Source organism: Podarcis filfolensis (assembly GCF_964270895.1).
Source record: "Podarcis filfolensis genome assembly, chromosome: Z".
NCBI lineage: Eukaryota > Metazoa > Chordata > Lepidosauria > Squamata > Lacertidae > Podarcis > Podarcis filfolensis.
Genome location: NC_139617.1, coordinates 6021994 through 6047297, shown reverse-complemented (window position 1 = coordinate 6047297; position 25304 = coordinate 6021994). Strand labels below are relative to the sequence as shown.

Below are 25304 nucleotides of genomic sequence, written 5' to 3'. Positions count from 1 at the left end.
TGTTTTGTTTTGAAAAGCATTACAAATTGTTTCAAATAACATAACACTGCACTGTAGACCCCTGCTGGCAAAGCTATGGGGTAATATAATTCATCTCTCCAGAAGGCTTGGGGCAAAGCCACAATAATGAGAACACCCAGATAGAAAGAATACTGCAGATCAGAAAAGGTACCACCAAGTCTGAGAGGATGCCAGCATGGTTAATGAGCAGAATCAGTGAAGCAGTTGCAAGCAAGCAAGCAAATAAATAAATAAATAAAGGCTCACTTCAGGAAATGGAAATCACACCCAAATTAAAAGAACAAATAGGAACAGAAACTTTAATAAAAGATATGCAAACTGGGATGGGGGGAAAGAGTGTGAGGAGTACTGTATTTTTGTGTGCAGCTTTTTTGTGTGCAGTACCGTATTTTTGTGTCCATCTCCTCGTCCCACTTGGCGGCGTCAGGCAACTTCACATTTTGTCACATGAAATCAAGGAACATGGAGGCCTGCAGTAACCGGCCCAGCCTCTGGAAGTGCCGTGTATGGTAGGAGAGACTCCACAGCTGCTTTGATCCCTTCGTATTGCAAGAGGCTCTCTGGCGTCTCATGCCTGAGGAGGGTTTCCACCACTGCCTGAGCCTCGAGGTAGTTCCGCGAGTTTGTGTTCCATGTGATGGAAAACTTCAACACAGCCTCTGGAAGAAGGGGTTTGGGGAAGACACGTCAGGAAGGAGTGCAAGTTGCAGGCAGCGTGGCCACCTTGAACCAACACACCTCTCTTGCGAAGCGTGGCCAGGTCTGGGCACACATCTGACCTGCGCCTTTCTTCAAGGCAGGGAAGCAGATCCAACACCCCTCCCCACCTAGTAGAAACAATTCATGATGGGAGGGGTGACTGAGTTTATTCCAGACTACATGGCTTGCAGGAATGGGTTTTATAATATTTATAAAAGTACAACAACAACAACAACAATATGCATTATAATCTTTGCTCTAGTATTACGGAGCTGGTGGAGCTAATTTCAGGCTGTGTACACACCATACATTAAAAGCATTATCGCTTCTCCCCTGTAAGAATCCTGGGAACTGTAGATTACCCTTCTACCGCATAGCTACAATTTGTAGCACCCTTTACAAACTGCAATTCCCAGGATTCTTTGGGAGAAGTGTGCTTTTAATGCCTGTTTTTCCTGCAGCAGGCATGCTCAGCTACCCCTCTGGGAGCTCAATCCCACAGAAAGCTATGACAGCCACCAAATTGGATGGTTTTAGGCAGGAAAGGCTATCAATGGCCACTAGGCACGATGGCTATGCTCTACCTCCACAGTCAGTGGCAGTAACGTTTGTGAATAGTAGTTGCTGGAAGATGCCGGAAGGGAATACAGAATGCTCTTGTTTCCACAGGCCTCTGGTTGGCCACTGTGAGAACAGGATGCTGGACTAGACAGGCCAATGTGGCCTCATCCAACAGGCACTTCTTATGTCCTTACATGGTTCAAGGGTAGAGATTGTGAGAAGGCATCTTCCAAAGCAATCCCACCCCGCAAATAGCTTTGGAGCCTTCTTGCCTCTAGCCTAGCCCTCACCCCTTTTCCTGTTCCCGCTGAAGTCTTCTTTTGCTTGCCACGCCTGCGGGCTCTCTTCCGGCCAATGCTGCCAATGACAGATCTCAAAAACTTGGGGTCGGTGAGATTCGGCACCTTGCGCCTGCTGGACCTCCTGAGCGGAGCGGGTTGTGTCTTGCTCCTCGTGAAGTAGGGTGAAATGTGAGGAGTGTTGCAAGCCGGTGCAGAGGCAGAAGGTCTGGCCGAGATGGTAGAGCACGGCTTCTCTGTCAGGGGCTTCTTCCTAACCCAGTGGAACACCAGTATCATACGCCTCTTAGATGGGTTGGACATGCTGAAGAAAGTGCTGGAGGCCCAAAGACCAGGGTGACTTCAAAGCGGAGGACGCAGCAGGCAGTTCCCTATCAATGGTGCCAAATCCAAGCAAATGTTAGTCCTGTTAAATCGATCCAGCAATTATGAACGTTAAAGAAGGGATTAATTCCTCAGGCAGTATGAAAAGACTTTCTGTGGCTTTTTCATAGATGGGAGCCCCCAACTACTGCCACTGTTGACAGCCTGTTGCCCCTTCACTCTGCTTGAATGGGTTATGTCACAATGGTTCCTTCATCAGGTGTTTGTGAGCATGAAAATGCTGTTGGGAGTTTCAGCAATGAAGGCTCAGGCATAACATACTGTTTGAAAGTCTGAACATTTCCTCTTCTTTTATTTAACAAAATTTATATACCACTTTTATAATTTATATACAAATTATTAGGAGAGTAAGTTAAAAATATACTGTAGTTTATTCACTTATAGGCTAGTTTACATACTTTATTCCTTCTTATACTTCTATCCCACCTTTCCTCCACAGAGCATACACACTTCAGCCTCCACCTTCTCCACCTGTTATCCTGACAGCAATATTGTGAGCTAGGGCCATAGCTCAGTGGTAGAACAACTGCTTAGCATGCAGAAGGCATCAGGTTCAGTCCCCAGCATCTCCTGGTGGGACTGGGAGCGCTCCCTCTGCGCTTCGGAGGCTTCGCGTTGCTATCGCTGAAGCCAAGGAGCCTGCATTCGCTCCATAGGACACACACACATTTCCCCTTAATTTTGGAGGGGGGAAGTGCGTCCTATAGAGCGAAAAATACGGTACATCAAGACAAACAACAAGATCAACAATATACATGAAAAAATATTTACATATTTCAGAAACAGAAAAAAGCAGTGAGGTGGATAGATCAACAAGGGAGTTAAAGGTGCACTTAAGGGGGAATAAGGAGAGGGAAGAATTGATTAGTAAATTCCATGGAAAATGTAGAACAGAAACCCATACCAGAAATATACTTTCTTCTTCCTTTCTTTATTTTCCAGGAAGGAGAGACTGAAGTATATGAACAAGTAGAGGCAAAAAGTGATGAAAAGTGGTGATTAGCTGAGAGCTGTGCATGGCACTTTGAAGCCCCAATAATCAGCTGATTATTGTATAGGAATACAAAACACAGTGGTACCTCAGGTTAAGAACTTAATTCATTCTGGAGGTCTGTTCTTAACCTGAAACTGTGCTTAACCTGAGGTGCCACTTTAGCTAATGGGGCCTCCCACTGCCACCATGCCGCCGCTGTGCGATTTCTGTTCTCATCCTGAAGCAAAGTTCTTAACCCGAGGTACTATTTAGCGGAGTCTGTAACCTGAAGCGTATGTAACCTGAGGTACCGCTGTAATGTGCTCTCTGAACTCAGCCATATACAGAGTTCCTATATTCACATGCATCTTTCAAAGCTAAAACCATCAATTTTTCTTTTGAAAACAGATTTACATCAAATTGTATTGATTTTATACCACTTTCAGTCAGAAGTAGGGGGCCTACTGGTGTCAACTTTTTTTAAAGTCTCATGGCTGGGTGGGATGCTGTTGGGATTCAGGGTAGTCAGGGAAGGGTTAAACTTTCCCATGCACTGTGATCCAAATCCCCCACTGTGAAAATCACTCACCCCATGCCAGTTATTGATTTCTTTTAAAAAAACCCAACATGATATCTAATTATATCTCAAACCCTCCAAGTGTCCCTATTTTCCAGGGACGTCCCTGATTTAGAGAAGCCATCCTGGTTTCTGATTTGATCCCGGAATGTCCTGCTTTTCCTTAGGATGTCCCTATTTTCACTGGAGAAATGTTGGAGGCCATGGAGTTATCCGACCCTGAGCTGTCTGAAGGCAATCCTGTATTGGGGAGGTTTTTTGTTTATTTACCGTTTTGGCCTGAATATAAGCCTCACACACACACACACACGCACCCGCCCAAATTCCAACCATGAAAAGTTAAAGTGTGGTTTAAATTCGCGACCTTATAAAAAAAAAAAAGGCTTTTATGATATAGCTGCTGAAAGGGACGTATGGTAAAACGGAACAGATGTGAGTGCCTGCGGAATTTTAAGGGAGCAGCTTATATTTGGGTATTGTATTTTTTTCTCCCCCCCCCCTTGGATTTTAAAGGTGCGGCTTATATTCAAGTGTGACTTATATTCGAGCCAATACAGTATGTTTTTATATATGTTGGAAGCTTCCCAGAGTGGCTGGGGCAACCCAATAAGATGTGTGGGGTATAAATGGTAAAATTATCATTATTGAATGGGACGTCCCTATTTTCATCAGAGAAACGTTGGAGGGTGTGATATCGTTAGCATCACTAAACAGTTAAGCCTTAGATAAATATTTGGTTTTTTAATGTGTTTCTAGTGACTGGCAACAATTAAGATGGATGTATGTAAGATGGATGTATGTAAGATGGATGTATGTAAGATGGAAGGAAGGTGAGAGCCTTGAGATATTTCTGAAGGTTTTCTTTGTGGGTCTTCTGTTGGTTTGGAGCCCTCAACTATAAATAAAAGAGACCTCAAAGCAGGAGTTTCCTCATTACCACTTACAGAAGAAATCAAACCCAAGATCACTGGGGATAAGAGAGACTGGATTCAGTAGTTCTTGGGCTCTGCTGGCTCAGTTGGGGCAACACTGGTGTAAATTCCCTACCCTCCTTCAATTCAGAAATATCAATCAACCTACCGGTAAGTTTATTGTTCTAGCCAAAGGCCATGACAATCCTGCAGCAATAGTACCAATAAAACAATATAGGTCATACCATAATACGAGCCAACATCCGTAATGTAAAGGGGGCAAGTCAGAGACACCATCAAACTCAAATCCAACTTGATTTCAAATTAAATTTCTGCCATTCAGGGATATGCCAGTGTAAGTCCCTCACCCCAGCTCAGGCAGGGGCTCAGCCAGCATAATTTAAAGTAGTAGAATATATGCTCGCACAAGTCCCCAAAAGGGCGCATTGTGTTGTTGTGACAGAACAGGGCAAGGTGAGTTCTACACCTATTTCAGACCCCTTTCAGCTTGGTCACATGACCCAGCAACCTGGTAGAACTTAGTTGGCCAAAAGGGTTGTGCAAATCAAATTCCTCCTGAACAGAGTTTGGAATATGGGTAACTTTAGCTGGCGTAGGTTCTGCCAGCTTTCTATATTTGGAAAGCTTCTTAAGTACAGGAAGCTGGCACGACTTACACTGGCTTAAGCTATCCCTATTCCAGGCTCCATTCATGAGTGGGGATACTGCTGGCTGAGATGGCCATAATCTGGCAGAGAGAAAACAGCCCTTTAAAATAGAGTTTGACTTGCACTACCCTTTTTCTGGAGTATGTTCTGTCTGGTTGTCAGATCATGTGACTGAACTGAAAGAGGTTTTAGAATGGGTGTCTCTCCTTGCCCCATCCTGCCCCATCCAAAACCCCAGATTACTCTCTTTTTTTGATCTTATGCTGGCATAAATTTTGCTATATCATATGAGCCAACATATCACCCACTGAAACATGTTGAGGGAATTCCACAGGCATAGCCCTGTCTGGGAGATCAGGTCAGCCCAAGATCTGCCTATTCTAAACTCACTCATCCCAGTTGATATTGAATTTGGCTTGTACTGTTAGTTCCAAGTCCAGTATAACCATCTGTCATTTAATTTCTCTCTTTTTCCTTCCTCCCTCTCTTGAATCGGGTAGGTTTCCACCACCACCACCCCTCCCACACACAGATGAGAATCTGAGGATGAACTCATGTCTGTCTAAGGACTCACTGGTAGCACTGTTATGAATGACAGCTTCCTCTTAGCTGAGCAAGACCTTCTGCTATGCAAGAAAACATCCAATAAGACAGCCTTGTAAACAGCTGTAACCCATCAGCTCTCTTCTTGGTGAAAGTTTGAGAGATAACAAAGGTGGGGGGAGAAACATACAGCCATATGGTCCTGTGCATGTTGTTGTTGTTTAGTCGTTTAGTCATGTCCAGCTCTTCATGACCCAATGGACCAGAGCACACCAGACACTCCTGTCTTCCATTGCCTCCTGCAGTTTGGTCAAACTCATGTTCGTAGCTTCGAGAACACTGTCCAACCACTTCGTCCTCTGTCGTCCCCTTCTCCTTGTGCCCTCAATCTTTCCCAACACCAGGGTCTTTTCCAGGGGGTCTTTTCCAGGGAGTCTTCTCTTCTCATGAGGTGGCCAAATTATTGGAGCCTCAGCTTCAGGATCTGTCCTTCCAGTGAGCACTCAGGACTGATTTCCTTAAGAACGGATAGGTTTGATTTTCTTGCAGTCCATGGGACTCTCAAGCGTCTCATCCAGCACCATATTTCAAAAGCATCAATTCTTCAGCGATCAGCCTTCTTTATGGTCCAGCTCTGACTTCTGTACGTCACTACTGGGAAAACCAGAGCTTTAACTATACGGACCTTTGTCAGCAAGGTGATGTCTCTGCTTTTTAAGATGCTGTCTAGGTTTGTCATCAGTTTTCTCCCAAGAAGCAGGCATCTTTTAATTTTGTGACTGCTGTCACCATCTGCAGTGATCATGGAGCCCAAGAAAGTAAAATCTCTCACTGCCTCCATTTCTTCCCCTTCTATTTGTCAGGAGCTGATGGGACCAGTGGCCAGTGGAAACGTTGAGAGGATACAGATTGGGATAGCAAGAGCAAACAAGAATCTCCCTCTAGCAACAAGCATTCTTATGATAATGATCAGATTTGATTCATAATATGAGGAAGGGCCCTATCTTACTAGTACAGCATCTGTTTGCATGAATCATCTTCTTCTTCTGTATGCAAACAGTCGTCGGTTCAATCCCTGGCATCTCCAGGTAGCACTAGGAAAGTCACCTGCCTGAAACTTTGGAGAGCTGCCTCCAATCAGGGTAGACCAGTGGCCTGGCTCAGAATGTGTAGAATCCTCTGGAGAAAATTCTTCATTTTTAGGCAAAGCTCATTTTACCTCTTTGAAAACTCTCAAGCATAAACTTCCAAATCAACTTGGGGTTTTGCTTTAAGTGTCTATTCACAAGGCTGACCCCTCACACTGCCTTTTTTGGGGGGAAGGGGGGTTTTCAGTCAAAATAACAAATGCATGTTTGCTAAATAAGTATATGAAGGTGTTAAGACTCACAGAGTTGCTCATTATTAGAGAATACACTCTGTGACGTCACTTCCCTTGAGTTCTTTGACAGGAAAAATACATAGCCTAGTCCTAATGCTGCAAGGGACAGTTTTTTAAACTCTGCTAACTAATTGTTTTAAGTTTAAACATTCTGCTCACAAACGTGTAACATGGGGGATATATTGTAAATGTGTCCGCAATGCATATGATGGCATAGTATGGAACTGTATGGCATGGCATGACATGGAAACAACCTGTGACTGAGTGTCAGTGAGACAAAAACACACATGCAGACGTTGGAAGCACACTTAGTAGTAGAGCATTTGTTTTGCATGCAAAAAGGCCCAGGTTCAGTCCTGGACATCTCTACTTGGAGATTCCTGGCTAAAATTCTAGAAGAGCCACTGCCAATTGGTTTGTTTGCTTGTTTGTTGCATTTATGGCCCACATATTCCCCAAGGAGCTCAAGGTGGTATACATACTGTAGATTCCAGCGTATTAGGCAACTGGGCGTATAAGACGACCAATTGGGCAGCACCAATTTGGGGGTCGTCTTATACGCTTCGGCAGCTTCACTGGTCAGCTGGTCAGCGGCAGCGGCAGTGGGTGGCGGGCTCCGTGCTGGGAGGAAGCAGCCCGGCGAAGCTGCCCAGCGATGCTAAGGTGCTGAGCCCACCGCCCACTGCTGCTTCAGAAGCTGCCGAAGCTGCTGCCACAGCAGCAATAGGTGGCGCGCTCCACTCCGCGCCGGGAGGAAGCCACCCAGGGTTGCTAAGCCGGCTTTGCCGGGCAGCTTCCTCCAGGTGCGGAGCGGAGCCCGTCGCCCACTGCAGCTATACCCAGCGTATAAGACGACTCCCAACTTTTTAACCTCTTTTCAGGGGTTAAAAAGTTGTGTTATACGCCGGAATCTACGGTGGTTCCCCGCACCACACATATTTTATCCTTACAGCGACTCTGTGATGTAGGTTAAGGTGAGAGAAAATGACCTGCCCCAGGTCGCCCCATGAGCTTCATGGCTTCATGGGGATTTCAACCCAGGTTTCCCAGGTCCTAGTCCAGCACTCTAAGCACTCCACTGCACTAGCTCTCTGAGAATAATGTTCTCTGACAATTCCGAGCTAGATAGACCAATGCTTTGCTTCTGTGTAAGTCAGCTTCCTAAGGGATGCGGGTGGCGCTGTGGTCTAAGCCAGTGAGCCTTTGGGGCTTGCCAGTCAGAAGGTTGATGGTTCAAATCCTCATGACGGGGTGAGCTCCCATTGCTGTGTCCCAGCTCCTGCCAACCGTGCAGTTTGAAAGGACACCAGTGCAAGTAGATAAATAGGTACCGCTCCGGTGGGAAGGTAAACGGCGTTTCCGTGCGCTGCTCTGGTTTTGGTGTTCCGTTGCACCAGAAGCGGCTTAGTCCTGCTGGCCACATGACCTGGAAAAACTGTCTGTGGACAAACGCCAGCTCCCCTAGCCTATAAAGCAAGATGAGCACCGCAGCCCCAGAGTCTGCGACTTGACCTAACTGTCAGGGGTCCTTTACCTTTTTTTTTTAAAGTCAGCTTCCTATGTTCTTAAGCCCATGAACTCAAGGGAGCAAAAATAGATGTAGCCAACTCTGGTAGTAAGTAATAATGTGAGTCAGGCAACTGATGTAGCTACTTTCAGGTACACATAATAGGAAATGGCTCTCCCTCAGTATGAATTGATCCAAGGTCCTTGGAGTCGCATTGCGTTATAGCCACCCGAGATGTACAGTGTCGGGAATGCCAAACATCTTCAGAGGTGACCAAAAGCAACCAGCAAACCTAGCCATTATCTGAAAAGAACTGGCATTGATGGAATTAGTACCTTTCCAGGGACACAGTCAGATCGGGCACATGGCAAGGATTAGCAAGCACTGCAGCTGATGTTGGCAGGAAGTCCATAATGAATCTTTGCATCTAAAGTAGGCATTATTGATTGTTTAACAAAGTAACATTGTTTTAAGGTAATGGGCAAAGATGGATAGTCTCTCTGGGCAGAAAAGCTTACATGCATTGAAGTTCTAAACTGACAAGAATACTTTTCTATCCCTTTACCAATGCTGTTTGAGCCAGTTGCTGTAAATCAGCACAAGAGCACAAATTAAGCCATTGCCATCTGGCCCACACTATATACCTGGATGCATAAATACTCAGTGGTAGTGAACATTATATATACAGAGTTTGCCCTTAAGACAAGAAGAAAGCAGAAGAAAACAATTTGCTAGATAAAACGACTATGCCTTACAAAGAAAATGCATAGGTTGTCCAACATCAGTGTCCAGAAGCAAATTCATTTCAAAAGACACCCCCTTTTCAACCAGAAATAACTGAAAAGGGAAGTCACAAAATCATGTGTTCCTTCTGCACTTCAGTTTTGGCTGTCAATTAAAGGAGGAAACTCAGAGATATGAGCTGAAGGCAATTGCAGGCATTCATTTCACTTTTAGGAAACAAACATGATGAAGTGAACCTCAAAAAGTGCCAAGCAATCTATTTATCAGAGCACTCCAGAAGATTTGTTATGCCTGAAGCATTTCCAGTACGATATAACTTTTCATCAGAGGTGATGGCCGTTCCGTATCTCTCTGCAAGTGTTCTCTCAAGGAGAACACATCTCACGCAAGAGCCATGCAATAAGGTGACCGTGGCCTCTTGCATCATACTTGAAATGCATCAGACATAATACATTTCCTGGAGTGTTACAATCAGTAGACTTCATCACAGTTTTTAGGATAGGGTAGCTAGATACAAAAGAGGAGAGGGCTCCTGGTTGTATAGATGAGAGAAATACATGCCTATTGCTTCTGCTAAAGCTCCCATTCAATCCCAGGAGATTTCCTCTAGCAGTAAACTAAGGCTGTGATGCTTCAGAAGACAATAGGAGGACCAGGACAACTTGGAGCATCTTTGCTGACTGCAGGGAAAGTGTGGGTGCATGAAGGGCAAGCTGTAAGTAAGGACAGGTGAATCTGTCCACTCTGGTTTCTTTCACTTCCTCGTTTTTCCAGTTTTAAGTTCAATTCTCCATATTTCCACTTTGATTTGCATTTTTAAAATACTGTTGTGAACCGCCCTGAGATGAACAGTGCGATATTCAAATTTAAGAAAGAAAGATTCAATCAGTCTTCATGAACATTTGTAATAATTTTAGTGTGGATTTCTCCCAGTATATGCATTATTGTGTGCAATTTTTCTAGGAGCCACAAATGAGAACTTTGACTGGCTGACTCAACCAGATGAGGGTTGCCAGTGGGTCTTAAACCCTCAGTGGGTTAGGGACCTGTCTATTCCATCAGAGAAGACAGGCTGCAGCGAATTGAATGGATAAGACCAATACCAGGTCCAATGGTCAAGAAGGTGGGTTCTGCATATGCTGTTGAAGGAGATGAGGGGCAGGTGGGGTTCATCCGCCTGGGAAGGTAGTCCATCTAGGAGAAGGAAAACTTTGTTCCTAAACCTCAGCTGCCTTGCAGCTATACTTATTCGTGAGAAAGGCTTTGGAAGTAAACACTGAGGAACAATCCATACCCACTTCCTCACATGACACCTTTGGGAGAAGAAAAGGCTAATGAGTAAATCCAGAGTGGTGCTCCTATGATGGTTGAATGGCATCTTGTATCCCTTCTTCTGGCAACTCCTGCAGCCAAGCTGATGCTAAATGTATTGCTTTCCTTTCCTTTTCCTTTCCTTTGAATCCCATCAGTGAGATTGAAAGGAAGGGTTTTGTCATCTGGGCAGCCCAGGCTTGTGCCTCAGAAAGGTCACCTTGGTGCTGCAAATGCAGCAAAAACATTGGAGGCAGTGCTTATGAGTTATAAGCTCAACTTGACTGGCGTATGGTACAAGTGCTATGGGTTGCCTTCATTGGTGGGGGAGAGCGTAGTATCTCACTGGTCAGCTATCAACCACCTTTAGCCAGGCAGCTTCTGGTCAATGAATGCTGACCTACCACTGTCTTGGAGCTCAGTCTGTCTTGGAGCTCAGACTATCACTCAACAAGCGGACCAAACTATTGCACCAGGCAAAAAAGAAAAGAAGCAAACCCTCATGTGCATAGAAAGCTTTGTTTTGGTTCATGTGTTGTTTCAAAAAGTGCAAATTTGGTAAGTTCACCCTTAAATGCAAACTGAAAATTAATTTCTTCCCCATCCCTATTTGTAAGCAAGCATAATTTGTGGAATTGCATGGCACAGCATCCTTACTGATCATGAGGTACATGTGATAAGGCATTAGTCTTACCTTCCAATTTCCCAGTTTTGTGGAATCAACATAAAGAAGAACCTGCTGGATTAAGCCAATGGCCCATTTAGGTGAGCATCCTCTTCTCACAGTGGCCAGCTAGGTGCCCAAGGGAAACCAACAAGCAGGTCGTGAGGACAAGAGCACTCTCCTGCCTTGCAGTTTCTAGCACTGGTACTGATAAGCATCACTGCTTCTGATCATGAGAATGCAAGTTCTTTCTTTTTCTTTTTCTTTTCTTTAAGGAAACAATGGGGGAAAACTATTAAAGTCTCATCTGGTCACCCTAGTTTCCTTTTTATGCAACAAAAATGAAATTTACTTGAGTAAAATAGACTCCACTTATGAATGTTCCACTTTACATGCAGTGGGCCTCTGAAAAATTAAATATATTAACTATTTCTGCGTTTTCCTAATTGGGTCAAAATGTTAGGCCTATGTGTCCTATGTGTCCAAGAGTACTCCAGATAATTGGAATGATGCAATAACAACAGGAGAGTAATTAGAGAAATGTTCACTTCACTGATGAACCTGTGTGGTCTTCAACAATTACCCATTAAAAGAGGTTCACTTTTTCCAGGAAGTGAGTGGCACTTCACATGATTAGCACATGAGCAAAACAAGGCAATGGCTTCCATTATTTACTATCACAAACCTCTCCTAATTAGACTAAATTAGCATTTCCCAAACTTCAGATTTCATTGACCCCTTGATTAGCTTTTAAGGTTATCATCAACCCTGATCCAAATTGTTAGGAAACTAAATGAAATGTTGTCAAGAATATATGCAATCAATGTTTATTCATCACAACTTTTGGGAATCATAAAATGTAAAAGATGAAGAAACAATACTTTTGGTATTGTGGAATCATCTTACTAAATACAGAGGTCCCTCGTGGACAGAAGAGGTTCAGTCTGCAATCATAGGCCGAGAAAATGCAATACTTCTTCAGATTTTGAAGTGGGGCTACTTGTCTGTAGTCTTTGATGTTATATCTGAATAATCCAGTTTATACTCCTATGTGTGGGTCAACTGAGATCCTACTCTAAAATGCAATTAGCAGCTAACAGCGTGCTCTCTCCCACAAGGCTAATTGCAGCACCTGGGGCATTTTTGTCAAGACTGTTGCAGGGGAGAGAAGAGTTAAGTATCTTTACTTACTGTGGCTCTCATTAAAATCTTTCCCTCACATTAGTATTATTATTAAGAAATCTTTTGACGTGGTTGCTAATTGTCTCCGCAGGCATGTCCAAAGTCCGTTCCAGGGGCCTAATCTGGCCTGCCGGATGGTTTAATCCGGCCCCTCTGGCAGTTTATTTCCAGAGTAAAATACTAAAAACCTAAGCAATTTCAATCCTAAAAAAGCTCAACAATTTCAATTTGGTTGGCCCTTTGGTCGGCCCTCACGGCCCTTCACTTCATCAAATCTGGCCCTCTTTGAAAAAAGTTTGGACAGCACTGAAGAGTTTAAGTCAAAGAGTTCAAGAGAAGCAGAGAAGGGGCTGTTGGATGTCAGGAGCTGCATTCTCTCCCGTGCTGCAGAGTGTGTGTGACTACTGGATCACAAGCTCTGTGTGTTGACATTCCATTCTTTGGAAGCGTGGAAACAGAAGGAACTGTGCGCCACTTCCATCTTCTGTGTTCTTTGTTCTGTCCTGTTGTTGTTTTCTCTCGAAGGAACACCCCCCCATCCGCTACCACTGGGAAAGGGGCGAGATTTAAGCACCCGGTCACCCCCCCTCCCATTGTGCCCTGCCCCCCTCCCTGCAAGGGTTCAGGTTAGTACGTGCCTTGGGGCACAGCAAGCTGCGGGGGCTGGGGGAGGATGCAATGTCAGTGGGATGATGGAGGAGGAGACAGCAGGCAGGGAAACTGCTGGGCAGGTGGGGGAGGGGAGAGACCCCCCCAAAAAATGGAAGGAGGTGGGTGTGCAGCTGAGCTCCCCCCCCCATTTCGAGTATTCCGAATAGCAATAGGGATACTATAAACACATGCAGAAATACAAATGTTTCCTAACTTTCAGCTGAGTTTCCTGCATTCCAGGGGTCGGACAACCTATTGCTTAATAGGTTTAATTCCACTTCCCATATTCATCATAATACAATACAAAACAATACAATATAATACAATCCAAATACCTTTAATGGCATTTCAAGTTAAGACATTTCAAAATGGCATCAGATGCAAAGTCTTTCTTCTTCCAGTTTCCAAGAGATTTGAGTGGGGAAATCCTTTCGATTCCTCAATAATAAGAGGCAGTGAGGTGAGGGAGGCCAGGGCCACATCCACACCATTTAAAGCGCTATGAAGCCGCTTTAAACACTCATGGCTTCTTCCCCCAAAGAATCTGGGAGCTATAGTTTGAAAAAGTGCAGAGAGCTGTTAGGAAGCCCCCTGCTCCCCTCCCAGAGTTCCCTGCCAAGAAGGGAACCCTACTCCTAACCCTAACTCTACCCCTGATGCTAACGCTAACCCTAACTCTAATGCTAACCCTTAAATAGAACTACAATTACCAGAGCTCCCTGGCAAGAAGGGAAACATAACCCTACCCCTGACGCTAACCCTAACTCTAAGCCTTAACTAGAGCTACAATTCCGAGAGTTCCCTCACAAGGAGGGAACACTACCCCTACCCCTTAGCTCTTAGCCAGAGCAACAATTCCCAGAGTTCCCTGGCAAGTAGAGAACCCTACCCCTAACCCTGACCTAACCCTAACCCTAACTCTAATGGTAATCCTTAACCCTTAACTAGAGCTACAATTCCCAGAATTCCCTCACAAGGAGGGAACCCTTCCCCTACCCCTACCCGCTAACCCTACCCTTACCCTAACGCTAACCCCCTTAGCAACTCTCCGTCCCCTTAACCACCTATAGTTCCCAGAATCCCTGAGGGGAAGCCATTCCTGTTCAAAGCGTCTTCATAGGACTTCCAATGGTGCACCTAATGTGTCCCAATGTTTCCTCCCTCATTTTCTTCTTTCTCCCCACTGCCCCATCACTTGCAATGCAGCAGATGTCCGCCTGCAGTCTCCCTTCAAACTCCTTCGCTCAGGTCTGGCCACGGCCTTGTCCATTGCTCACTGCCAGGATTTCACGTTCATTTCTCCGATGTAAATAGGGACATCCTGCGGTTCTCTTCATGACTTTGAAGGCTGGACTTGGGGAAAACCTCAGCGGCTCCAGACATCCCTGTAAGGCAAAGGCAACCAGGTGAGTGGGATGGCCCCCATCCGCAGCATCCCCCCAGACTCCTCCTCTGTTTGGCTGCCTGTTCACAAACAAGGTTCCAAACCAGTTTGCATCCATCTCAGCCAGCGTAGCCTCGTGGCATCCACTAGCCTGAATGCAAACTCTTCCGACAACCATCCACCAGCTGCAGCCTCGCCAGGTCCTTTGCCAGACATCAACCAGCTTCAGAGCTGAATATCAGTCGCCTTCAAGTAGCGATCCCACCAGCAAGTAAACTTTGTGCTTGCCTTCTCCTTGCTCCACAGCATCCCAGCACTGGGCCATTGCCTCCTTCCGCTTGCCAGCTTGCCATCACACGGCAGGAGACCACCAGGGCTGAGTGCCAGCGAGCTGCCCATTTCTCTCTGGGGAGGGCAACTGCCGAGGCTTGTGCCTTGGCCCACATTTATACCCACTCAGCTGCCAAATGTTTTTGTGACATCCCAGTCAACCCACCAACAATGGCAGCAGCTGGGGAGGCATCACCCCCACCCCCTCTGCCCTCACAATGGTGAGCGCAGCACAGCAGCCAACACACACAACACCCCCCCTCTAAGTTGTGCCAATATCTGTGAATGCTCCCCTCCTGTTTTTGAAATTCTAGAATAAGTAACTGCCTCTTTCCCCTCAGCTTCTATGTCTGTTGGTGACATCACAGGAGACCATAGATAGACAGGGCTGGGGAAACTAGGCCTCAAGGGGGGCATTTAATAATAAAGAAATGATGACTGAGGACTTCCCCCTTGTGACGCGTGTGGCATGTGGACTCCATGGCACCCACAGAAACCAAGGCCCCCTGACCGTCCCATTTTTTAAATGTTTTCCCAAAACCTGTTAGTTTTTGCAGTGCTGCAAGACCCTTTGTTTTGGCAGTTGAGGGATTGTTATTATTTTTTTATTTTACCCTTTGTGGGAGATTAATAAACTGGTTCCTTTGACTTAAGGTCCCTGTATCCTTTTAAATAAAGTGATCTGGACAAAATGGATAATTTAAATGGCATTTCAAGTTAAGACATTTCAAAATGGCATCAGATACAAAATCTTTCTTCTTCCTGTTTCCGAGAGATTGGAGTGGGGAAATCCTTTCAATTCCTCAATAATAAGAGGCAGTGGGGTGAGGGAGGCCAGGGCCACATCCACACCATTTAAAGTGCTATGAAGCCGCTTTAAACACTCATGGCTTCTTCCCCCAAAGAATCTGGGAGCTATAGTTTGAAAAGGGTGCAGAGAGCTGTTAGGAGGACCCCTGCTCCCCTCCCAGAGTTCCCTGCCAAGAAGGGAACCCTACTCCTAACCCTAACCCTACTCCTTATTGCTAACGCTAACCCTAGCTCTAATGCTAACCCTTAACCCTTAAATAGAACTACAATTCCCAGAGCTCCCTGGCAAGAAGGGAAGCCTAACCCTAACCCTTAACTAGAGCTACAATTCCCAGAGTTCCCTCACAAGGAGGGAACCCTACCCCTACCCCTTAGCTCTTAACTAGAGCAACAATTCCCAGAGTTCCCTGGCAAGTAGAGAACCCTACCCCTCCCCTACCCATACCCCTTAAACCTTACCCAGAGCTACAATTCCCAGAGTTCCCTCACAAGGAGGGAACCCTTCCCCTTCCCCTACCCCCTAACCCTAACCCTAAACCTAACCCCCCTAGCAACTCTCTGTCCCCTTAACCACCTACATTTCCCAGAATCCCTGAGGGGAAGCCATTCCTGTTCAAAGCGTCTTCATAGGACTTCCAATGGTGCACCTAATGTGTCCCAATGTTTCCTCCCTCGTTTTCTTCTCTCTCCCCACTGCCCCATCACTTGCAATTCAGCAGATGTCCGCCTGCAGTCTCCCTTCAAAGCTCCTTCTCTCAGGTACAGCCACGGCCTTGTCCATTGCTCACTGCCAGGATTTCACGTTCATTTCTCTGATGTAAATAGGGACGTCCTGCGGTTCTCTTCATGACTTTGAAGGCTGGACTTGGGGAATGCCTCAGCGGCTCCAGACATCCCTGTAAGGCAAAGGCAAACAGGTGAGTAGGATGGCCCCCATCCGCAGTATCCACACACACACCCCAACTCCTCCTCTTTTGGCTGCCTGTTCACAAACAAGGCTTCCAAACCAGTTTGCATCCATCTCAGCCAGCGTAGCCTCGTGGCATCCACTAGTCTCAGTGCAAACTCTTCCGCCAACCATCCACCAGCTGCAGCCTCGCCAGGTCCATTGCCAGACATCAACCAGCTTCAGAGCTGAATATCAGTCGCCTTCAAGTAGCGATCCCACCAGCAAGTAAACTTTGTGCTAGCCTTCTCCTTGCTTCACAGCATCCCAGCACCGGGCAATTGCCTCCTTCCGCTTGCCAGCTTGCCGCCACAGGGCAGGAGACCACCAGGGCTGAGTGCCAGCGAGCTGCCCATTTCTCTCTGGGGAGGGCAACTGCCGAGGCTTGTGCCTTGGCCCACATTTATACCCACTCAGGTGCCAAATGTTTTTGTGACATCCCAGTCAACCCACCAACAATGGCAGCAGCTGGGGAGGCATCACCCCCACCCCCTCTGCCCTCACAATGGTGAGCGCAGCACAGCAGCCAACACACACACACACACACATACACACACACACATACACACACACACCAAGTTGTGCCTTATCCATGAAGGCCGCACCGGAAACCCAAGGGGGCAGAAGGATAACATTTTTCAGCCCCGGGGTTGCATTTCCCTCCACACAACACTAGTCAAATGCAGAAATGAACAGAGTAATGAAAGCAAGCCTTATCTTTGCACAGGAAGCTGTTCAAGGAATGACATTCACAGAGAAAGTTAGCATCTCAGGAAAAAAAAGCACTTTTACATCAATCAATCAATCAATCAATCAATCATTTATTGCATTTGACTAAAAGCCATTACAAATTCAGTTACAAAAGCACCAAACCCAATGACCCAAACTATAGCTCCCAGATTCTTTGGGGGAAGAAACCAGGTGGATGCCATGTGAACTCAGCGATGTGTCAAGTGATGGTTACATACTACCTCCAGGTTCAAAGGTGGCATATTTCTCACCTGTGACAGAGAAGCATCATGTTTGGAGGTGGCCTAATTCTGAATACCAGCAGCTGGGGACAAACAATCAGAGAAGCTGTTGCTTTTGTATTCTGCTTCCAAGCATCCTGCAGGCACATAGCTGGCCACTGTCAGAAACAGAGATGATGAGCTAGATGGCTATTTGCTCTAATTCAGCCGAGCTCTTCTGTTCATCTCCATTGCATAAGCAAGCACTTGTTCTCTGCTGTCTTCCAAACTGGTTCCAGCCTAGAGCCAGAACATTGCTTTTCCACCCGGTTAACATTTGTTCTCCAAAAGCATGCAGCGGTAAACAGAAAACAGCTTCTGATTTTCAAGACTGTATTGCATTCCATTGCCGAAAGTGATGTTTTGGATAGGTGGAAAGCTGGTTTAAAAACAAAAACAAAAAAAAACACGCAGTTGTAAAAATTTTGTTTTCCTGGCCACTTTTTCATTTGCTACTAAACCATTTCATAAGCTAACATTTCTTTAAAGTGTTTTGCATCATACAGATAACCATACAGATAACCATGAGTAATAGTTTATGCCCTGAGTTAAGGTCTTTGATCCCTACAATGTAATACATGTGATAGAACGTGGATAGTCTACTCTAGCTTTTTCCAACCTGCTTTCTCATACTTAGGTTACACCCAAACTGTTTTGGATTCTACCTCCTACCAGCCCCTGCCAGCACTGGCTGATAGGTGTTGTAGTCCAAAACAGATGGAGAGCACCATGTTCAAGAAGTCTGGTCTAGCTGGTGTTTATTGCCACTGGAAAACTAATGGAACTAATCATGCAGGGAGAGACCTCTAAAACACATCATATATAACCATGGGCTTAGAGCCTTATGTAGCACGAACAACCACCATCCAAACAATGACAGTAAGAGCTGTTTGACAGTCACTGTTGCTGGGAGGAGGGGGACAGAATACAAGATGAGAGGCTAATGGCTGGGAGAATGAACAGAAACACTCCATGCTGCAAACATTTATTGCCGATCCTACTCACTGGGATTACAGCAGGAAAACCAAGCCAGTCCCACTGTGGTACAAAACATATGAGGGACATGGGTGATTGCTCTGTCCCAGCTTCTGCCAACCTAGCAGTTCGAAAGCATGCAGCGGGAAGGCAAATGGCATTTCTGTGCACTCTGGTTACCATCACGATGCTCCATTGCACCAGAAGCAGTTTAGTCATGCTGGCCACATGATCTGGAAAGCTGCCTGTGGACAAATGCTGGCTCCCTTGGCCTGAAACAGGAGATGAGCGCCGCAACCCCATAGTAGCCTTTGACTGGACTTAACCATCCAGGGGTCCTTTAGCTTTACAAAACACACCCATATCTGTAAACCCACTCTTTTATAATTAATAATATTATTATCCATAGATAAGGACATATTTGTTCACAGCTATGTTAAGTAACTATGGATATTACTAATAATAGTAAATCACTTCCTAAAAGCAGAGGTGGCTAGTGTCCATTGCAGCTGGTAGGGTAGAAGGGAGGGAGGCCAGTAGCCAATGACAAGCCCTCCCATCCACTCTGTCTGACCCTCAGCACCCTCCCTAGGTCACCCCCTCCTCTCCCCAACCATACACCCTACTGGTCCTCCTTGCATCCTCCTTGAGTGTTTTTGCCCGGCTGGAATGTACTTCATTGCAGGGAGTTGGACTAGATGACTCTTGGGGTCCCTTCCAACTTTACACTGCTGTGATTCTAACTCTGATTATGCCTCTTGCTTCCCTGGAGGGAGGATGGTGAAGGTTGTGCATAGGGCTTAATAGAAACTAGCTAACTCTACAAGGATAAAATATACATTTATTGCTCCATCTCCTTTTGCCTCCAGCCCCTTCCACCAGTAGCACCTTGTCCTTTGAAGGTGTTGAAGGTTGTCTGGACATGGACACAGATTCCTGACACAAGCTTTTAGCTCGAATTGACACAAAGCAGTAACAAAGCAGGAGGTTGGGGAAGGGTCGGCCCACCCATGAGGCAAGGTGAGGGGATTGCCTCAGGTGGCAGAATCCACAGGGGCAGCAGATCCTGCGGTAGATCTTTATTTCTCCCACTGTTCCTCATTTAGATCTTCAGTCACAACCTTCTTCCTTGATGGGGAGAGGGTGCCATTTTGTTCTTTGTTTCATGTGCCAAAATGTCTTGGGCCATCCCTCCATTGGGGTCCAATCCAGTTCCATTTTGGGTTGAGGCAAAGCCATTTTCCTACGAAACTGACTGGTAGTCTGGAGCTGGTTTTCAATCTTAAGCAACAGAAGCGGCCACTGAAAGTCAACAAAACCTCATCTTAACCATGCAGTAAATAATGCCAAAGCTCATTCATTATTCTTGTGGTATAATCGTGGGCTGGAGTTCGTTACAGTTTCAGATAATGAGGAGTGAAAGTTGGTTGATTCTAACAAAGTGTTTGCAGTCATTAATAAGGGACGTGCTACACCTCCTGACAAGTTGCTTTAATCGATGTGTGAAGCTCAGTTGCCTCCTGGGAGAATTTCCTTCGTTTTAATACCTGCCAGCGCCCCCAGACATCCAAACCAAGAGCAATAAGAAACACAACTTCCCTGTGTTGCGTCTACAGAACAAATTGATATGATAGTCACTTCCTCACCCCAGGAACCTGGGAATTGTATTCCTGAGGGGGGTGGGGCAAGGTCTCTAACAGAACTCACAGCATCCTTGCTACCCTAGGGATTCTAGCATGTTTTGAAGGAAGACATGCCAATTAAACTGAAATGAACCTGGTGTATGTTTGTAGCACAGGCACTTCCTCTTGTCTGGGAACGTGTCCTAGATCAACCTCAAGCACAGAAACATAGGAAACTGCCTTAAACTGTGTTAGAAACTGATCCATCTAGCTCAGTATTGTCCACACTGACTGGTAGCATCTCTCCAGGGTCTTAACAAGGAGTTTATTCCAGCCCTACTTTGATAGGCCAGGGATTGAAACTGTGGCCTTTTGGATAAAATGCAGGTGCCAGAAGTGTAGCACTAGAGGAACCTTGGAAGTTTCCCTGTATCAGACATTTGTATAGCTCTGCATTGCCTACGCTGGACAGGCAGTAGCTTTCCTGATTTCTAAGCAGGGGGTCTCTCAGTCCTATCTGGAGATGTCAGGGACTGAACCTAGGGCATTCTCAATGCAAAGCCAATGCTGTACCACTGAGCTAGCCTCAGAAAGACAAGGTAAAGGAAAGCTCCCAGCAGCAGAAATGGAAATTTGAAATTCAAATAGCAGTTTTGAGAGGGTGGGTGGATTTTGTTTTTTGTGTCTGTTTTGGTAGGCACAGTTGCACTCACCCTCTCAACACTTGCAGTTCTGCAGCTGTTCAGGCTTCTTCTGGTGTTCTCTCCCTTTAACCAAAAAGGGGGACATTAATTATACTCTTACAATTAATGTTGCATCTGGTTTGGCCCCCAGAGCTGCTTCATGCAAAGGCATTCACCATATGATGGTGTTTGCATCCAGAGGCATCGTGCATGTCCATATGAGACTCTGTTGTGGATTCCCCTTTTCTGTCCAGCAGTGCTTTTAAATGATGTCTGAGGAAACCTTGTATCCCAGCATTATTGCATTTCTTTCTGCCTTTTCTTCTTAAGCCTCAGGTATTCCAATTAAGTGTGAAAGATAAGCTGATGCTCCATGTGTCACATTGTAGATGTTTTCGGTTTGCCTTTTGAACCCTGCAAATGGGTGGTGTCAACCATGCTTAGCTTCATGAGCTGGTCCGCAGAGCTGTCATCGCAAAACAGGGTGGATGCTATTTCCAACCGGTGTCGTGTGTGTCATTTTGTAAACAACACTCCCAAGTCCCCTTCACTTAGGATGATGGAGGCAGAGCTCACAGAACAGAGCCTGCCATGCAGATGTTTCACTGCAGTTGGAGTCAGCCGTAACACTTTTAGACATAGCCTTCCCCCAACATGGACTGCGTTCACACAACAGTTTAATCCGTTTCCCTAACTGTTAATGTCCGCAGTACATTTCTGCTTTCACACAACTTAATACTATTACTACTATTATTAATCTATTTATTTACATCCAGCCCTTTTCCCTGATGGGACTCAAGGCAGCTGACCTATTAAAAGCTGTCAGTTCTCAAAAGTCTGCTGGAGTGTGTGTTTCACCTGCGGGCAGAAGGACAGCAAGGAGAGAGCAAGTCTGGCTTCTTAAGCGGAAGGGGTTTCAAAGTTTGGGAGCAGCCACTGAGAAGGCGCTCTCCTATGTCCCCATGTGAATAACTTGTGTGTATATAGCTCAAATATTTTTGTACACAGGGATGCAGATTTTATACCCCAGGAACATTTATTTTCCAGCACTAGCCCAAAAGAAGCCACTTCAGCAACTTATGTGAGTTTAACTTTGAAGGAACAGGTACATAGATGAGGATACTGTTGTTGCTTGAGGCTCAGGTGGCCTTGGTGGAACAGAATTCACTTTATCAGCTTCACCAGGTGGCCCAACTGCACTCCTACCTAAACAGGGGTAGCCTAACTTCTATTGCCTATGCTCCAGTAATCTCTAGGTTAAATTACTGCAATGTGTTATATGTGGGGCTGCCTCTGAAGATAGTCTGGAAACTTCAGCTGGTGCAGAATTCAGCAGCTAGGTTGCTCACTGAGGCGAGACAGTTTGAGCACATAATGACAATCCTGGCCCAACCGCGCTGGCTGCCAATTTGTTTCTGGGCCCAATTAAAAGTGCCAGTTTTGACCTATAAAGCCTTAAACAGCTCAAGACTGCAATACCTCAAGAACTGATTCTCTCCATATAAACCAGCCAGGACCCTGTGATCATCATTTGAGACTTTTCTTCATGTGCCCCTTCCATGAGAGGTTTAGAGGGACACGAGAACAGGCCTTTTCTGCAATGGCAAAAACATTTCTCAACAACCAGGTCTTTCAAACCCTTTGTGGAGAGTATTGCTTTGTTTGTTACTATATTCTTTAGTTTTGTGTTTCTTTATTGCAGCCCTGTTGCCCTTGGATGAAGAGTGGTATAGCATTTTCGTATATAGTAATGATAATAATAAGTGTATATACCAAATACCTTATTTTTCTTGAATCTGTATTATTGCTTATTGAATTTCATGCCTATGATGCACTGCTTTCAGGCACGGTTTGTCCCTGTCATGTAAGATTATAAATATGCACACACAAATCTTATCACAATCACTCACAAAGGGGAGCTGGTGTTATCAATACACAAACCTGTAATTATCATCAGATGAGTAGCTGTTGTTGTACTGGAGAGTCACCATTCAAGGCTACTTGTGGGTGGAGAAGAGGTGGAACAGAGGCAGACTGGGCTTATTTTCCAGTGCTTCAGTATAATGTCTCCCTGATCACACCAGCCCCTTTGGTCATCTACAGCCATCCTTATTTTTTTAATACCATCATCAACAGGATGCCCCACAAATATATAAACATGCCCTTCATACCGGTCATGAGCAATGAGGAATTTCATGAGTGAAGAAGAGCCCTCTTGCTTAATCTCAGCTAAATGTTTGCTAGCCGGCTGTCACAAAAAGCAGATACTGACATTCTCCTTTTCATTGCAGCTCATCAAACGTTTCATTAGATTCAGATCGGCATGGTCCGTCAGGTCTTTGCACAGCTTTCAAATTTACTCTGCCTATAAAACACACCATCACAATTTGTTTCCCTTCCTAGCTGTAACATAAGTCTTCCAGGTTTCGGCCACTGAATTTGCTCTTGCAAAGAAAATGGCTGTGTCACTTTTCTTATGAGAAGCCATTTTTATTTCCATGCAAGAAACTTTTATTGAAAATATCTTTCCAAGCCAATGGTCAGAAGGAACTGCACATGGTCTATACCTTCCCTCCAAAATTGCCTGTGTATTTATATTTATAGCCCACCCTTCAAATAAAATTACCCAGACTAACATGATGTCAAGATTCAGTGATGCTAATGATGCAGTATATAACAACAACAACAACAACAACAACAACAACAACAACAACATATTAAAATCATTTGCAAAATGTAGAATGACTCATTGGGAGAGAGAATTCCACCACTGGAGTGCCAACACCAGGAGAGTTATTTCCTTGGTTAACATCTGTCATATTTGGGGAAGAGATTGACACAGGGCCTCCAGTGATGATTTCAGCAGACAGACAGACTCATATGGAGACAGGTGATCCTTCAGGTATCCCAAGCTTAGAGGTAAGTCCTAACACTTTGAATTGGGACAGAAATAGACTGGACCTTTGCCTGATACTTTCATTATACACCTCTAGGCAAAAAAGTTCCTCTTCAACCGGGCCTTGGGCCGACTAACACCCTATATCCTTTAAAATGTGTTAGTGGGGTTATTAGTTTGTTTTGCTTTTATTATGCATCTTGTGTTTTTATCTTGTATTTTTATGCCATGACCTGACCTGATTTCTACGGATGAAGGGCGGTATACAAATTTATTAAATAATAATAACAATAACTTAGCACTTGTGAATTTTTTTCAAGTTAGCAATGCCCTTGCCATATCAGATAAACTAAGCATTCTGCTTTAAAGGTACAGAAAACACTGGCTACGTTAGCTGGAGATGATGGGGGTTGTAGTCCAACAATATATGGGGACCCAAGGTTGAAGAATGCAAAGCTATAGAAGCACCTCCTCCATGAAGAGTTCAAAAAGGCAGGAGCTGTTGATAACTTCATGCCCACTGGAGCCAACAAGACTCAGCAAAGGGTAAATAAGGAACAATGTGTTGTTGAACTTTAGAATTGAAATATTCTATAAAATGCTAACTGCTGTCCAGTTTTGCCATGTGAAGTTTGTAGTGGAGCTGGGATAAGCAGAGGCTTATTTCACGGCCATCATTTACTTCACAGCAGGTAACAGGATGTTGCCTTCTGGGACATGTCCTTTGCCAGTCTTCTGCATACCAAATACCGTATTTTTCGCTCTATAACACGCACTCGACCATAACACGCATGTAGTTTTTAGAGGAGGAAAATCCATAGGCATGCCACCCATAGGCATTCCCTCCATAACACGCACAGACATTTCCCCCTTTTAGGAGGAAAAAGGTGAGTGTTATGGTGCAAAAAATATGGTACATAGTTTTTCTCCTCCTCCTCCTCCTCAGAGAGAAGTCCATTAAATAAGCAAACCTGAAGGAAAATCCCTCTTCCAAGGAAATGGTGATAATTGCAATTCTATGAGGTGAATACCAGATTCCTAACAAACTACATTTCCCATGATTTTTTGGGGAGGACACCAAGACGAATGTGGTACTAATGTGATACTGCTTTAAATGTACAGTGCAGATGGAATGTCACCATTGGTCAAAAATCAATGTTGCATTGCTTTGTCTTAGGAGCAGCACATCTGTGGGGGCTGCCTGCACGTCATAATTTCCTGCACCATGTGTCAACCTTTGTCAAAATGCTGCATAACTCTGTTCTAAAATAAACACATCATTATTACTGAAACCATATAGGCACGTCAGTCAGGAAGCCCTTCAAAGTTCCTGGGGGAGGAAATCCAATTCATTTGCAAAGAAGACAATAAAGAGAAGTCTACACCGTTTCAATACTTGTGCATATCTCAACGGCTTAACGCTTTAAATGACATTTGGCAAACCACTTGCTTCACTGTGTTCTCCTTACATTTGTTCTCTTCAAGGTAATAAATAAATCAGGCAGATGAGATCGTTAACCTTGAAAATTGGCTGCCACATGCAGAGAGCCACTGCTGTTCCAAACTAATTTT

The 25304-nt window shown here is 45.0% G+C and overlaps 1 long non-coding RNA gene across 1 annotated transcript; it reads left to right on the top strand.

Annotated features, from left to right (window-relative positions):
- Nucleotides 1-24214: 24214 nt before the first annotated feature.
- Nucleotides 24215-24998, top strand: LOC310754682. The gene is made up of 3 exons (XR_014543954.1): nucleotides 24215-24278; nucleotides 24679-24755; nucleotides 24910-24998. It is a non-coding gene; the product is annotated as an uncharacterized lncRNA (long non-coding RNA).
- The last annotated feature ends 306 nt before the right edge of the window (nucleotides 24999-25304 follow it).